The 15,545-nt window shown below is 38.4% G+C and overlaps 1 protein-coding gene and 1 pseudogene across 5 annotated transcripts in view; both read left to right on the plus strand.

The window, feature by feature from the left end:
• The window catches only part of LOC130456554 (ribulose-phosphate 3-epimerase-like), a 39,331-nt pseudogene extending 25,756 nt beyond the window's left edge, over positions 1–13,575 (plus strand).
• The window catches only part of RALGAPA2 (Ral GTPase activating protein catalytic subunit alpha 2), a 544,635-nt gene that overhangs the window by 128,567 nt on the left and 400,523 nt on the right, over positions 1–15,545 (plus strand). The window lies entirely within an intron of this gene.

A 15,545-nucleotide genomic window follows, 5' to 3' on the forward strand; every position in this document is an offset into this window, starting at 1 on the left:
CTCTGGAGGATGTTTTCTGACTCCAAAGGATTTTGGATCAACTAATTAGAGATCAAAAGATGACTTGCTTTCTGCCCTTCCCAGGGTAATCATACAGCTTGTTTTCAACAATTACCTGTATCATTGTCCCAAATTTTTCTTTTCTTGGCTTGGTTTCTATCCCTGAGGGCAATTCTACCCTAACTACTACTCTTACATGTAAAAGCAGCTGTGCAGGTGTCATTGGGAAAATTCTGTATGAGAGTTTCAGTATGTCTACCTCTGATCCTCAGTATACCCACTTTTGATTCCCCAACCACCAACTGGCTACCTTAGGCTCTCCTTGCAGGGTATTTCCTATGTTCAGAAACCAGTAAATCAAAAGATCACCTCGGAGTGAGTCACAGAAGATGTGCAGCCATGGGTGTTTTGTGAGAGATGGCAAATATCCTTATATAATTTATCTTAAATCTACCCCTTTTTCAAATTTCCCTACTTCTGTTGAGAACACTGCTGTTTATTTTGTCTTTCAGCTGCCAGATTTATTCTTTTCTTTCCTCTCACACGGTGAATTCTAGTTCAGGCCCTCATTATTTCTTGAATAGACCTATATGCTGACTAGATAGTTTTATCCACAGACCTGTTAGTTTGTCTCCCTATGACAAGTTGGGTTTTTTCCTCCTTGGATTTCATAATTAGAACTTGGTCTAGTGCAATTTTTAGATCTCTTTGGGGGAATTGTGGGGTAGATCTTGGCTATACTTCCTCCTACTGTTTTGCTATCATGTCTACATTGGAATCCAGTGGCCACACAGACCAGTGGATGAATTACATATACCAGGGTTTTCTTCATGAAACACACATCAGTCATAAAAATATCAAAAGAACCTGAATATGTTAAGAGACTAGTATCCTGAAATCAAAGCTGAGTGAGAAGGTGGTATTTAAAGGTATTAGTAAGTACATTGCCACAGTCTTAATGTATATTTCTTGAACTAAAAAAAAAAATGAACTATAACAGATTTGGAAAGTTTTCTAAAATAGAAACAATCTAAATTTTTCTTGTTTTAAAAATAATCTTTTATATCTGTGTTTTTACATATTTACAATCCTTTTGTTCCCTATCATCCTCCCTCCCCACTTGCAAACATCCTTTATACTGGAGAATTTTAAATAGAAGGGAAAAAAATACGTTTGATAAAACTAATCCACAAATCAAAAAAGTTTGATATATTCATTTCCATAATATTGGTTCTCTACCTTTACAAGAATAAGAGTAAGTGCCTTCAGAAGTCTCTTCTTTGGGACCAAGCTGTCATTATTATTTATCAACTAAAGTTGTTTTGTTGTTGCTGATGTTTTATTCTCCTTATCTACTATTTTAACATTCTTGTCAAAAAAAAAATTAATCTAGGATGACCCATTCTTGATAAAGCTTCTTTCTTTACAACAGCACAAATGAGAAATGTAAAACAAAATGTTAAGAATGATATAAATATAAAAAGAGAACTTTATTATTGCTATTAATAATAATTATACTCACAGAAGCTGCTATGCAAATGCCATTGGAAAAATTCTGCACAATTATTCATGTGTCCTTGAAATATCTTTGTATTACTTTATATATTAGATTTACCTCTATTTTACATGTGTATATGTGTGTGTCTTTGTATATGTATAATTATTTTTATCCTTTCAATGGGAAGTAAGCTCTGTTTTACAGTTATTAATCAGTTATTAATGTAGCTTAACAACCCCAAGAAAGCACAGAGACCGATGATGATCTATCATATATGGGGCATAGCTAGTCTATAGAAAAGAGGAATAATATGTAATAAGTTTAGAAGCTAAGTGGGAACCAAATTGTAAGCTTTAAATACTGAATGGAGAAGTATATATTTGATCTTGGAGGTAATAGGGAGTCACTAGAACTTCTTAAGAAGGAAGGGATTAAGACGAGAGTGCTTGTGCTCTCTGTTAGAAGCATAGTCCCATGGCGTCAGGCTGCAAAATTGGCCTGTCCATCCTCAGTAGCGACCTGGCCTGCCTGGGGGCCGAGTGCACCCGGATGCTGGATTCCAGGGCCGAATATCTGTACCTGGATGTAATGGACGGGCATTTTGTTCCCAATATCACTTTTGGTCACCCTGTAGTAGAAAGCCTTCGAAAAGCAACTAGGCCAAGACATGCACATGATGGTTTCTAGACCAGTACAGTGGGTAAAGCCAATGGCTATAGCAGGAGCAAATCAATATACCTTTCATCTGGAAGCTACTGAGAACCCTGGAGCATTGATTAAAGACATTCAAGAGAATGGGATGAAGGTTGGTCTTGCTATTAAACCAGGCACTACAGTTGAGTATTTGGCACCATGGGCCAATCAGATAGATATGGCCTTAGTCATGACAGTGGAAACTGGTTTTGGAGGGCAGAAGTTCATGGAAGACATGATGTCAAAGGTTCATTGGCTGAGGACCCAGTTCCCCTCTCTGGATATGGTGGAGTAGATGGTGGAGTAGGTCCTGACATGATTCATAAATGTGCAGAGGCAGGAGCTAATATGATTGTGTCTGGTAGTGCTATCATGAGGAGCGAAGACCCCAGATCTGTCATCAATCTCCTGGGAAATGTTTGTTCAGAAGCTGCTAAGAAACGCTCTCTGGATAGATGAGATTTCCAGGCAAATATCCTCCTGTGACCAGCCCACCTCCTCAATAGACCAGATTATTCAGCCTCATTTTCATCTGGTGCACAAGAACCCAAGGAGCTCAAGAATCATGCTGCTGCAGAGGTGGGGCCACTGTCTGTCCCAAGCAGTTAAGCTGTCATCTTGTTGACTTCAGCATACATACTGATATGCTGAGGTCAAGAATGGAAATAGGTGCATATGTGATAATTACTAGGTTTTTAAAGAGTTGGGAATTAAATTTTTATATGGCCTAAAGTACAGAGTTTTTACTAGAAGACTTGATTTAAAAAAAAAAAAGGATATATTATGTTACCTTGTCTTAAGGTTGAAAAAACAAATTTTGTCTCAGAGGCAGAAGAAAAAAACAGCAGCTGCTAACTATAAAAGGACTAAAATGGGTAATACTGCTCCTCTTAAAAGTATTCTCAAATGTTTCTGCATCATTATAAAAGGTTTGCTTTACTCATTAGCTTTCTTTAGGAAACAATTGTCTTTGGGGCATCAATTGATTTTCATATATGCAATTTCTTTGTGTGACTGGGTGTGGTTTCCTGGGGGGAAAATCTAAGCCAAATGCTTTTGAGTGGAATGAGATGATTCCTTTCTAAGTTTCTTTATCTCTTTCCCCTCCCATCATCCCTTTATACTTATCTTGACCACATTTTCATGTGATTGATCACCCTACCTTGTTTTCCCAGTTGACCAAATGACACAAACCATTTCCAGCTTCCCCTTCCCTTCTTTTCAAAGTAGGCAGTAACCTACTTTGGAACTAAACTATAAGACAACTGAGGATTATGTTGTTTACAAGAGTTTATTTCTTATATACTTAAAGGCTCCTTCTTGCCTATAGCAAAATATGTTCAATGCTTGTTGGACAGAAAGCCGACTTGTCTATTTCTCCAGATCAGAAGTATGGCCTCAGAGATCCTTCAGGTGGCTGGTTCCAAAAATACAACAGTGTAGGACATCATTGTCTAGGAGTGTCCTCAGGTCACAAGGAAAAAGGTAGCATGGACTATTCCAAGTAACTTTAATTGACCACTTTTTAAAGAATTCATAATTTGATTATGCTAATACCAAGTTAGATAAGGAGTGTTTTCATTTAGTTCTGGACCTAGTGTATCCTTACATCTTACAGAGCACTCAGGTGCTTCTTGTATCCTGGATCTCATTTCATTCTTCTGACACTCTTAAAGGAAGTAGAACAGTTATTGTCCTCATTTTACAACTGAGGAAACCAAAGCACAGAACAGTAAGTTAAGGCAACACATGGAGGTTATCTGGATAGAGATTTGGAGTTCAGACATGGGTTCAACCTGCATTACTGATTTGATGTCAGGATCTCAAAGTCCTCTTCCAGGGTCTTTCAGAGCCCTAAATGAATGAACCTAGATCCTTATTAGAAGTATGTCTGATAGACATGGTTTTATTCTTTCACCTCCGGTGGCAATAATGCAGAAGAATCCACTGATCAGAGGCTTATTTATAACTTCTGTGCTTGATCAAATATTTAGGTAATAACTGTAATGGCTACTTCAAGGAAAAAGGAGTAGAACTTTAATTATCCTCAGGTTAATGTGAATTTTTATGTCTTTCATTACAGTATATTTACTGTAAACACTTGATGTTTGTTGAATGAATGAATGAATAGGATGGGGAGCCTAGAGTTGCATAGCATTAAGAGAGATTTTGTGTTTGATTTTTTAAAATAGGACTATTTTGCTTACTCTGTGTGATTTAGGAGGCAGAAAAAGGAACATTTTGTAACAATAAGGATAAAACTTCACAAAGAAAAGTACTGAAAATTGTACTACCAAGCTGTGTTCTTTTTTTTGAAGTTTTTTCCTTGACACTTTATCTTATTAAAGAGTGATAGTATGGATCGTTTTAGTATTTTAATCACATTCACACTACAAAAGACATATAGAAATAACTTTAATTAAAAAACTTACATAGAAGATCATGGTATCAGACATGACAGCAAGATTCAAGTTTTAATTTTCTGGACAAACTTGTGTTTGTGAGGCTTTTGTTTTTGTTTTTCTTTAAAAATAAATGTACAATGAAACTACAAAAAAAAAAAGGAAGGGATTATAATCACATTTGTGAGAGGGGAGGGCATTGAAACAGGTAAGGAGGCTATGGCAATAAGGACATGTAAGAGGCGATGAGTCCAGATTTGGAATTATGATATAATTTCCCATTATAGTCAGACTCATTAAGAGTATAGATGTGATATGCCTTTTAAAAATATCACAAAAAGAGGTGTGTTTTTTGGGTGTGGGGGGTGTTTGAGGGGAGAAGGTTCTATTGGTAGGAAAAGGAGACTGACCCTGGGTGGACATGGATTGGAAAATGTCAGGAGAAGGTAGAGCTACTAAATTATTATTTTGCTTCTGTTTTCTCTGTCAAGGAGAATAACTTTTGTACTGGAAATGACAAAACAAAAATTACTAATTGTACAGTGGGTTGAAACTCATGATAAATAAAGTGATAAAGAACATTTAGATGCCTTTGGCAAATTCAAGTCACCTGACTGAGGTATGGGATCACTGTCTTTGTCAGAATATGGAAAATGTGAGAATTAGCCCAAGACTAGAGAAGGGCAAATGTCCCAAGTTTCCTGCCTACTGTGGCTTATTCCCTGCTGGCTACATACATGCTCATCATGTCTCTTCTCATCTTCTAAAACCCTTTACTATATCCTTCAGTCCCCATTATTATTGTTTTAAAATACTATTTTATTTGATCATTTCCAAGCATTATTCATTAAAGACAAAGATCATTTTCTTTTCCTCCCCCCCCCAACCCCTCATAGCTGACGAGTGATTCCACTGGGTATCACATGTGTTCTTGATTCGAACCCATTGTCATGTTGTTAGTATTTGCATTAGAGTGTTTAGAGTCTCTCCTCTGTCATGTCCCCTCAACTGCTGTAGTTGGGCAGTTGCTTTTCCTCGGTGTTTCTACTCCCACAGTTTGTCCTCTGCTTATGAATAGTGTTTTTTCTCCTAGATCCCTGCAGATTGTTCAGGGACATTACACCGCTACTAATGGAGAAGTCCATTACCTTCCATTATACCACAGTGTATTAGTCTCTGTGTACAATGTTCTCCTGGTTCTGCTCCTCTCGCTCTGCATCACTTCCTGGAGGTCGTTCCAGTCTCCATGGAATTCCTCCACTTTATTATTCCTTTGAGCACAATAGTATTCCATCACCAACATATACCACAATTTGTTCAGCCATTCCCCAATTGATGGGCATCCCCTCGTTTTCCAGTTTTTGGCCACCACAAAGAGCGCAGCTATGAATATTCTTGTACAAGTCTTTTTGTCTTTGGGGTATTTATCTCTTTCGGGTACAGACTCAGCAGTGCAATGGCTGGATCAAAGGGTAGACATTCTTTTGTCGCCCTTAGGGCATAGTTCCAAATTGCTCTCCAGAATGGTTGGATCAGTTCACAGCTCCACCAGCAATGAATTAATGTCCCTACCTTGCCACATCCCCTCCAGCATTCATTACTTTCCTTTGCTATCATGCTAGCCAATCTCCTTGGTGTGAGGTGATACCTCAGAGTTGTTTTGATTTGCATTTCTCTGATTATAAGAGATTTAGAACACTTCTTCATGTGCTTGTTAATAGTTTTGATTTCTTTATCTGAAAACTGCCTATCCATGTCCCTTGCCCATTTATCAATTGGAGAATGGCTTGGATTTTTGTACAATAGATTTAGCTCTTTATAAATTTGAGTAATTAAACCTTTGTCAGAGGTTTTTATGAAGATTTTTTCCCAATTTGTTGTTTGCCTTCTGATTAGTTACATTGGTTTTGTTTGTACAAAAGCTTTTTAATTTGATGTAGTCGAAATTATTTATTTTACATTTTGTGACTCTTTCTGTGTCTTGCTTGATTTTAAAGTCTTTCCCCTCCCAAAGATCTGACATGTATACTATTCTGTGTTTACCCAATTTACTTATGGTTTCCTTTTTATGTTTAAGTCATTCACCCATTTTGAATTTATCTTGGTGTAGGGTGTGAGGTGTTGATCAATTCCTAATCTCTCCTACACTGTCTTCCAATTTTCCCAGCAGTTTTTATCGAATAGTGGATTTTTGTCCCAAAAGCTGGGATCTTTGGGTTTATTGTATACTGTCTTGCTGAGGTCTCTTGCCCCCAGTCTATTCCACTGATCCTCCTTTCTGTCTCTTATCCAGAACCAAATTGTTTTGATGACTGCTGCTTTGTAATATAGTTTAAGGTCAGGGACTGCAAGGCCCCCATCATTTGTGTTTTTTTTTTTCATTATTTCCCTGGATATCCTTGATCTTTTGTTATTCCAAATGAACTTTGTTATCGTTTTTTCTAAATCAGTAAAGAAATATTTTGGGAGTTCAATGGGTATGGCACTAAATAGATAAATCAGTTTGGGTAGGATGTTCATTTTTGTTATATTGGCTCATCCTATCCATGAGCAGTTAATGTTTTTCCAATTGCTCAAGTCTAGTTTTAGTTGTGTGGAGAGTGTTTTGGAGTTGTATTCATATAGTTCCTGTGTTTGTCTTGGGAGATAGATTCCTAGGTATTTTATTTTATCTAAGGTGATTTTGAATGGGATTTCTCTTTCTAGTTTTTGCTGCTGAGCTGTGTTGGAGATATATAGAAATGCTGATGATTTATGCGGGTTTATTTTGTATCCTGCAACTTTGCTAAAGTTATTATTTCAACTAGCATTTAGGTTGATTCTCTAGGATTCCTTAAGTAGACCATCATGTCATCCGCAAAGAGTGATAACTTGGTCTCCTCCTTGCCTATTTTGATGCCTTCAATTTCTTTTTCTTCTCTAATTGCTACTGCTAGTGTTTCTAGTACAATGTCAAACAATAGAGGTGATAATGGGCATCCTTGTTTCACTCCTGATCTTATTGGGAATGCATCTAGTTTATCCCCATTGCAGATGATATTAGCTGATGGTTTTAGATATATACTGTTTATTATTTTTAGGAATGACCCTTCTATTCCTATGCTTTCTAGTGTTTTTAATAGGAATGGGTGTTGTATTTTATCAAAGGCTTTTTCGGCATCTATTGAGATAATCATGTGATTCTTGTTGGTTTGCTTGTTGATGTGGTCAATTATGTGGATAGTTTTCCTAATATTGAACCAGCCCTGCATCCCTGGTATAAATCCTACTTGATCATGGTGGATGACCCTTCTGATCACTTGCTGGAGTCTTTTTGCTAGTATCCTATTTAAGATTTTTGCATCTATATTCATTAGGGAGATTGGTCTATAGTTTTCTTTCTCCCTTTTTGACCTGCCTGGTTTTGGAATCAGTACCATGTTTGTGTCATAAAAGGAGTTTGGTAGAACTCCCTCTTTGCTTATTATGTCAAATAGTTTGTATAGTATTGGGATTAACTGTTCTCTGAATGTTTGATAGAATTCACTGGTGAATCCATCGGGCCCTGGGGATTTTTTCTTAGGAAGTTCTTTGATGGTCTTTTGGATTTCATTTTCTGATATGGGATTATTTAAGAATTGTATTTCTTCTTCTGTTAGTCTAAGCAGTTTGTATTTTTGTAAATATTCATCCATATCACCTAAATTGGTGTATTTATTGCCATATAATTGGGCAAAGTAATTTTTAATGATTGTCTTAATTTCCTCTTTATTGGAGGTGATGTCCTCCTTTTCGTCTTTGATGCTGTTAATTTGCTTTTCTTCTTTCCTTTTTTTAATTAGATTGACCAATACTTTGTCTATTTTGTTTGTTTTTTCAAAGTACCAGCTTTTTGCCTTATTTATTAAATCAATAGTTCTATCACTTTCGATTTTATTAATTTCTCCCTTAATTTTTAGGATTTCTAGTTTGGTTTTCTGCTGGGGGTTTTTAATTTAATGCTTTCGAGTTCTTTTATTTGCATTTCCAATTGATTGATCTCTGCTCTCCCTAGTTTATATGCACTCAGGGATATGAATTTACCTCTGATTACCCCTTTGGCTGCATCCCAAAAGGTTTGAAAGGATGTCTCGCCATTGTCATTTTCCTCGGTGAAATTATGAATTGTTTCTATGATTTCTTCTCTAACTAAACGATTTTGGAGTATCATATTGTTTAATTTCCAATTAGTTTTTGATTTGGTTTTCCATGTACCATTACTGATCATTATTTTTATTGCCTTGTGGTCTGAAAAGGCTGCATTTATTATTTCTGCTTTTCTGCATTTGTGTGCCATGTTTCTGTGACCTAATGTATGGTCAATCTTTGTGAATGTGCTGTGTGGTGCTGAGAAGAAGGTGTATTCCTTTTTATCCCTATTTATTTTTCTCCATATGTCTATTAATTCTAATTTTTCTAAGATTTCATTCACTTCTTTTACCTCTTTCTTATTTATTTTTTGATTTGATTTATCTAAATTTGATAATGGTTGGTTTAAGTCTCCCACTAATATGGTTTTGCTGTCTATTTCTTCCTTCAATTCTCCTAGTTTCTCCATTAAAAATTTGGGTGCTATATTATTTGGTGCATACATGTTGATTAGTGATATCCTCATTATCTAAAGTCCCTTTTAACAAAATATAATTACCTTCCCTCTCCCTTTTGATCAGGTCTATTTTTGCTTTGGCTTTATCAGATATCATGATTGCAACTCCTGCCTTCTTTCTGTCAGTTGAGGCCCAGAAGGTCTTACTCCATCCTTTAATTCTGACCTTGTGGGTGTCAACCCACCTCATGTGTGTTTCTTGAAGACAACATATGGTAGGGTTTTGGATTCTAATCCATTCTGCTATTCGTCTATGTTTTATGGGTGAGTTCATCCCATTCACGTTCAAAGTTATGATTGTCACTGGTGGACTCCCTGGCATTTTGATATCCTTCCCTAATTCTAACCTTTCCTTCTTCGGCTCTACCAGTGATTTACTTTAAATCAGTCCCCCTTGTCCCCTCCCTTGATATGTTTCCCTTTCTAGTCCCTCCCTTTTTGTTCCCTCCTCCACCCCCCTCTTCTTCCCTCCCTTTTTTTTTTGTTCCCTCCCCCTCCCCCCTTGGTTTTCCCTTCTCTTGTTGGGTAAGATAGAATTCAAGATCCCAATGGATCTGGATGTTCTTCCCTCTCAGAGTTGATTTCCCTGAGAGTAAGGTTTAAGTAAAAACTCTCTTCCTCTCCTTCTTATAAGAGTGTTCTTTCCCTCCCCTTCCCGTGTGAATCTTTGTGTGAGAAAGATTATTCTATTTGGTCTTTCTTTTACCCCTATTTACACATTACATTTTCCCCACATGTTAGTATACATAGATTGATATAAATGTAGTCCTTATAGAAGAGAGTTTGGGTAAAAGAAAAAGATAACATTTTTCTCCTTTTCCCTTTCCTTCATATTTACCTTTTCAGGTATTCCATGTTCTTTGTTTTTCGATATCGAACTTTCCACAGAGCTCTGGTCTTTTCTTTGCAAAAAGTTGGAAGTCTTCTATTTTGTTGAATGCCCATACTTTCCCTTGGAAGTATATAGTCAGTTTTGCTGCATAGCTGATTCTTGGTTGAAGACCCAGCTCTCTTGCCTTTCTGAAAATCATGTTCCATGCCTTACGATCATTCAGAGTGCAACTTGCAAGGTCTTGTGTGACCCTGATTGGCATTCCTTTATATCTAAATTGTCTTTTTCTGGCTTCTTGTAGGATTTTTTCTTTTGTTTGAAAGCTTTGGAATTTGGCAATTACATTCCTGGGAGTTGTCTTTTGGGGATTTAGTGTAGAGGGTGTTCTGTGAGCTCTTTCAGTGGCTGTATTGCCCCCTTGTTCTAGAATCTCTGGGCAATTTTCTTTGATTATATCTTGTATTACAATGTCGAGTTTGCTGTTTATTTCTGGCTTTTCTGGAAGTCCAATTATTCTTAAATTATCTCTTCTTCCTCTATTTTCCAAGTCTGTCACCTTGTCAGTGAAATATTTTATGTTCTCTTCTAATTTCTTGATCTTTTAGCTTTGCTTTATTGATTTTTGCTCTTTTACCTGCTCGTTGTCTTCGAGTTGCCCAATTCTGACCTTTAAAGCCTGGTTTTCCTTTTCAGTTTGTTCAACCTGGTTTTGTAGATGCTTGAATTTCTTTTGCATTATTTCCCACTTTTCCTCCCAGAAGGCTTCCATCTTTTTGATCCTTTTGGATTCAAATTCTTCATGGGTTTGTGGAGAGTTTCCATTTCCTTTGGAAGGTTTCAGAGCATTTGCTTGTGTTTCCTCTTCTATATCCTCTGTATTTTGTATTTTTGCTCCATAAAATGTGTCCAACGTCGCCCCCTTCTTCTTGTTTTTCTTGGAATTTTGGGGCTTTTGTGCTTCTGTGGAGTTTGCCATCTCTGAGTGGGGAGGACTAGCTTTTCTTATCTCTGTCTGGTGTTCAGAGGTTTTAGCCCTAGGCAAATTGTCCATTCTATGCAGTTGTTGTTCTGTCTTCCTGGGGAAGCCAGGAATTGTTGGTGTTTCTGTATTACTGCCCTCCTCAGTTCCCTCAGGATTCTTCTCTGTTGCCCTGCTTCCAAGCCTTGAGCCTGGCTCGGCCCTTTCCTTGGGGTGTTTGTTTCTGTGTCTTAGCTGGCTAGGAGAGCCAGATCTCTGAGAGGGGAGAGGCCGTGGCTTCCTGGAGCTCCAAGGGCTCCTGATTAGATTAACTTTCTCTGGGTTGAACTGAATATGTTTTGAGGCAGGGAACTTGAGACTGGGATGGAAGGATCTAGCCAGGGGGCTGCAGGCTCCCCGTCTCTTTCTGTTTCCCTGCTGTATGGGTGCCCCCGTGACTGGGTCAGGTTGTTTTCAGGATGTGGCCTTCAGAATAGCTGACTCCCGAGGCCCTTTTGCCAGCCCTGAGGGTTACTGTTGTTTCAGAGGACCCTGCTCCCTGAGGGGGGAGGGGCCGTGGCTTGCTGGAGCTCTGAGGGCTGGTGATAGGATTAACCTCAGACTGAGTATGCCCTGAGGCAGGGACCTTCTGTGAGACTCAGATGGAAGGATCTGGTCAGGGGGTTACAGGCTCCCCCGTCTCTCTCTGTTTCCCAGCTGTCTGGGTTCCCCCTTGACTGGGTCAGATTGTTTTCAGGAAGCGGCCTTCAGGATAGCCAGCCCTGAGGCTCTGAGATTCCCTCTGCTGTCTCGGACTTAGTGCTCTGGGTTGGGGGGATGGGTCCTGGGACCTTCCTTCTGCCTATCCCTTAGGTCTGAGTGATCTCATATTCTGGCTTTTGGGGGGGCCGTACCTTTTGATCCAGGTCCAGGTCCAGGAGGAGGATTCCAGGGTTTTTTTTTTGTTTTTTGCTGTTTTTTGTTTTGAATTTCGGTGCCTTAGGAGCATATAGTTTGAGTTCAGTAGGGAAGGGTTTCTGGAGATCTGAACTTTAGCTTTCTCTAAGCCACCATCTTGACCGGAAGTCCAATCCCCATTATTGTTCTGTATATTTTTAGCCCTTTGTGGCTAAACTCCTCGCTAAAGCCATCTGGAATAGTAGACTGCTTCCTCCCTTCTCATTTTCTTCTCATCTCCCTACAATTTGGCTCCTGTCCTCATCATTCCACTGAGACTGTCCTCTGCAATTACCAGTGTAATTTTGGGAGTCTCATACTCCTTAGATTGAGAAATGAGGGTTGAAGGCAGTGAGGAAAGGGTTGATGAAAATGACTTCCTTCACTACTCCCTCCCAGAGTCCCTGAATTACTTGAGGGAGACAAAATGGATATCTCCCCTTGGTGAAGGCTTGCCTTTGGTGGCCATGCAGACCCTCAAGGGGGGCAGGGAAGTCTTCTCTACAAGGAGAGGTATGAGGGACCTCAAACTGGATATGCACTGCTTTGGGGTGCCCACAGGCTTCCTCCTTGTTTCTTCTTGAAAACTGGCAACAAGATAGAGTCTGCCAATGGGCTTATTACTCTGTAGATGTAAATAAATGAGATTGAATTTGCTCTCTGACTACTTATTTGATTTAATTGTTGATTGGGGTAAAGGGGTAGAGGTTAGAGGGGTTGTAGGTTACCCTAAGTCTTTTTCTAAATAATCTAATTACTAAAGTAAAAGGTTTTCTCATAAGCAGGGGAGAGCTAGAAAAGGAGAGAGCACTGCTCACCAATTTGAGTCCAGTATCTCAAAGTTCATGCAATGAAAGTTTTTGGAGAAATTAGGTTTCTTGATAGGAACCTGCAATGTTAAGATTTCTGTCAGTGTCAGAAATCCCCAAAGGAGACTTGAATGGCCCAGAGAAATAACTCCTCCTTCTACTTCCTTCTGTGTCTCAGAACCCAAGACCCCCTCCTCCAGAGAATTTCTCAGAAGTCCCTGTTCCATTTCCAACTGTCATTCCTCCTCATGCACTGTAGAGCTCTCAACTTTTATTTTCCTCAATGTTTCTTTTCTTTCTACTCTCCATCATTACACCAGGGATCTCCTAATTGCCAAATCCAGTGACCTTAATCTTCATTTTCCTTGATATGTCTGCTGCTGATGACAATATTGATCACCTTCTCCTCCTTGAAATTATCTCCTGGATTTCTTCCTATCTATCTGACTACTCACTCTCTCCTTTCCTAGATCATTTTCCAAGTTATGCACATTAACCCTAGATCCCTCAGAATTCTGATCTGCTCCCCCTTCTTTTCTCCTTCTATACTACTTCACTTGGTGATTTCATCAGCTCTAATGGATTTTCAAATCTGCTGATCCTGCTCCCTGCTCCAATCCCTCTGCTGACCTCCAATCTTGCACTTCAACTGCTTTTTATATATTTTGAACTGAATGTCTAGTAGACATCTTAAACTCAACATGTCCAAAATAAAGCTTGTTATTTCTTCCCCATCCTCCCTCCCCCTTTCCTATTTCTGTAGAGGACAACACCAGTTTCCCAATTCCTTGGAATCATCCCAGATCCCTCACTATTATGGGCCCCCCGCCCCCCCCCCCCCTTCCTCATTATCTAATCTGTTGCCAAGTCCTAATGAATTCACCTTTGCAACATCTCTCAAATATAAACTTCTTTTCTCTGACACTACCACTACTCCAGTACAGGCCACTCATTGCCTCAGGTATGGAATAAAGTGATTTTCCTTAAGTGCATGTCCAACTATGTCAGTCCCTCCAGCCCCCACAACCCCAGTTCAATAAACTCCAGTGACTCCCTATTGACTCCAGGTTCAGATAGAAATGCTCTTTTTGGCATTCAAAGCCCTTCATAATCTAGCTCCCTCCTGCCTTTCCAGTGTTTTTACATCTTTCCCCCACATATACTCTTCACCATCCTCTTTGCTGTCCCATGAACAACCCTCCATCTCTTGCTCTGGACATTTTTTCTGGCTGTCTCCCATCTCTAGAATGCTCTTCTTCCTTATCTCCACCTTCTGCCTTCTCTCTAATCCCCAACTAAAAGTCTTCTTTTACAGGAAGCCTTTCCCAACCCTTCTTAATTCTAGTGCTTTCTCTCTCTTTAATTAGAGTTGGTGCATATTTGTTATCTCTCCATTTACTCTGTGAGTTTCTTGAGTGCAAGGACCATCTTTTGCTTCTTTTTGTATCCTCAGCACTCTGCACAGTACCTGGCATAGAATAAGTACTTAATACATTTTTATTGACAGACTTTTACTTTATTTCAGAATATATTATAAAAGACATTGTTGATAAACATGTAGTTAGGGTAGTGATGATTACAAATGATGATTGCATGCTTGATGAAGAATTGTCTGTATCAAGACAGTCCAATTTACTTTCTTTTTTTTTTTTAAATACTGACTAACCTAGTCCCTGAAGGAAAATTTGCGACTATAGAGTAACTAGATTTTAGCAAAATTGTCGATAAAAGTGTGTTGTACTTTTATGATGGAGAATTATAGACTTGATGATAATACAATTAGTTGGATTCAGAACTAGTTAGATGATTGAACTCAAATAATATTTAGTAGTTATTTTTCATTGTGCTTCTGTGGAGTGTCTTTTGGGTCTCCTTTGTACTGTATTTAATATTTTCATCATTGACTTGGGTACAGACATAGATGTGTGCTTATCAGATTTTCAGATGATGCAAAACTGGAAGGGATAGATAATAGTGGATGACAGAATCAGGATCTAGAAAAGATCTTGGAAGGCTAGAGAATTGGACTGAATCTTACATTTTAAAATTCAATAGACAGAAATATAGCCATGTACTTTGATACAAAAAAAAAAAATTTAACTTCACAAATACAGAATATAAGGGAGGCATAGCCAGACACAAATTTTGAAAAGCTAGATGCTCACTTCAGTGTTGCAATTTTAGAAATATCCTTTGTTCCTGTAGCTTTTCCCTCTGATTATCACTTTTCCTAGAATCTCCATTCATTCAGCCATCCCTCATTCCTTTCTAGGTTATGCTACAGACTTTCTCTACCATATTTCCCCAAACTCTTCATCCTGAAAGCTCACACATCAAAAGTATGCTTTATGTCTCTGTCCTCTCCTATCTTTGGATAACTCTTTCTAGAATCTTAATTTAAAGAGAGTCTCCATACCAGCTTTGTGTCAATCCCTTCTGCTGTTAGTAATTGATATTCTTCTCCAGTATGCCCTCTTGAATTTATTGAGCATGTCTCCACAGAGGATATCTTCATCTCTCTGCATCCCCTTCTGACTTTTTTCTTTTATGTGGTGTTTTCTCACGTTAGTATATAAGCTCTTTGAGAGCAAGGGCTGCCTTTTTTTTTTTTTGCTTGTGTGTGTTTTTTTCTAGTGGTTAGCCTAGTACCTACCACATTGTAAGCACATAATAAATACTTGTTGACTAGCTTACTAACTGATTTAGCATACTGCAAGCTTAATATGAGTCATTATAATGTAGCAACCAAAAAACTAAAGAAGCCTTGGTTTG

This window comes from Monodelphis domestica, chromosome 1 (genome assembly GCF_027887165.1).
Source record: "Monodelphis domestica isolate mMonDom1 chromosome 1, mMonDom1.pri, whole genome shotgun sequence".
NCBI lineage: Eukaryota > Metazoa > Chordata > Mammalia > Didelphimorphia > Didelphidae > Monodelphis > Monodelphis domestica.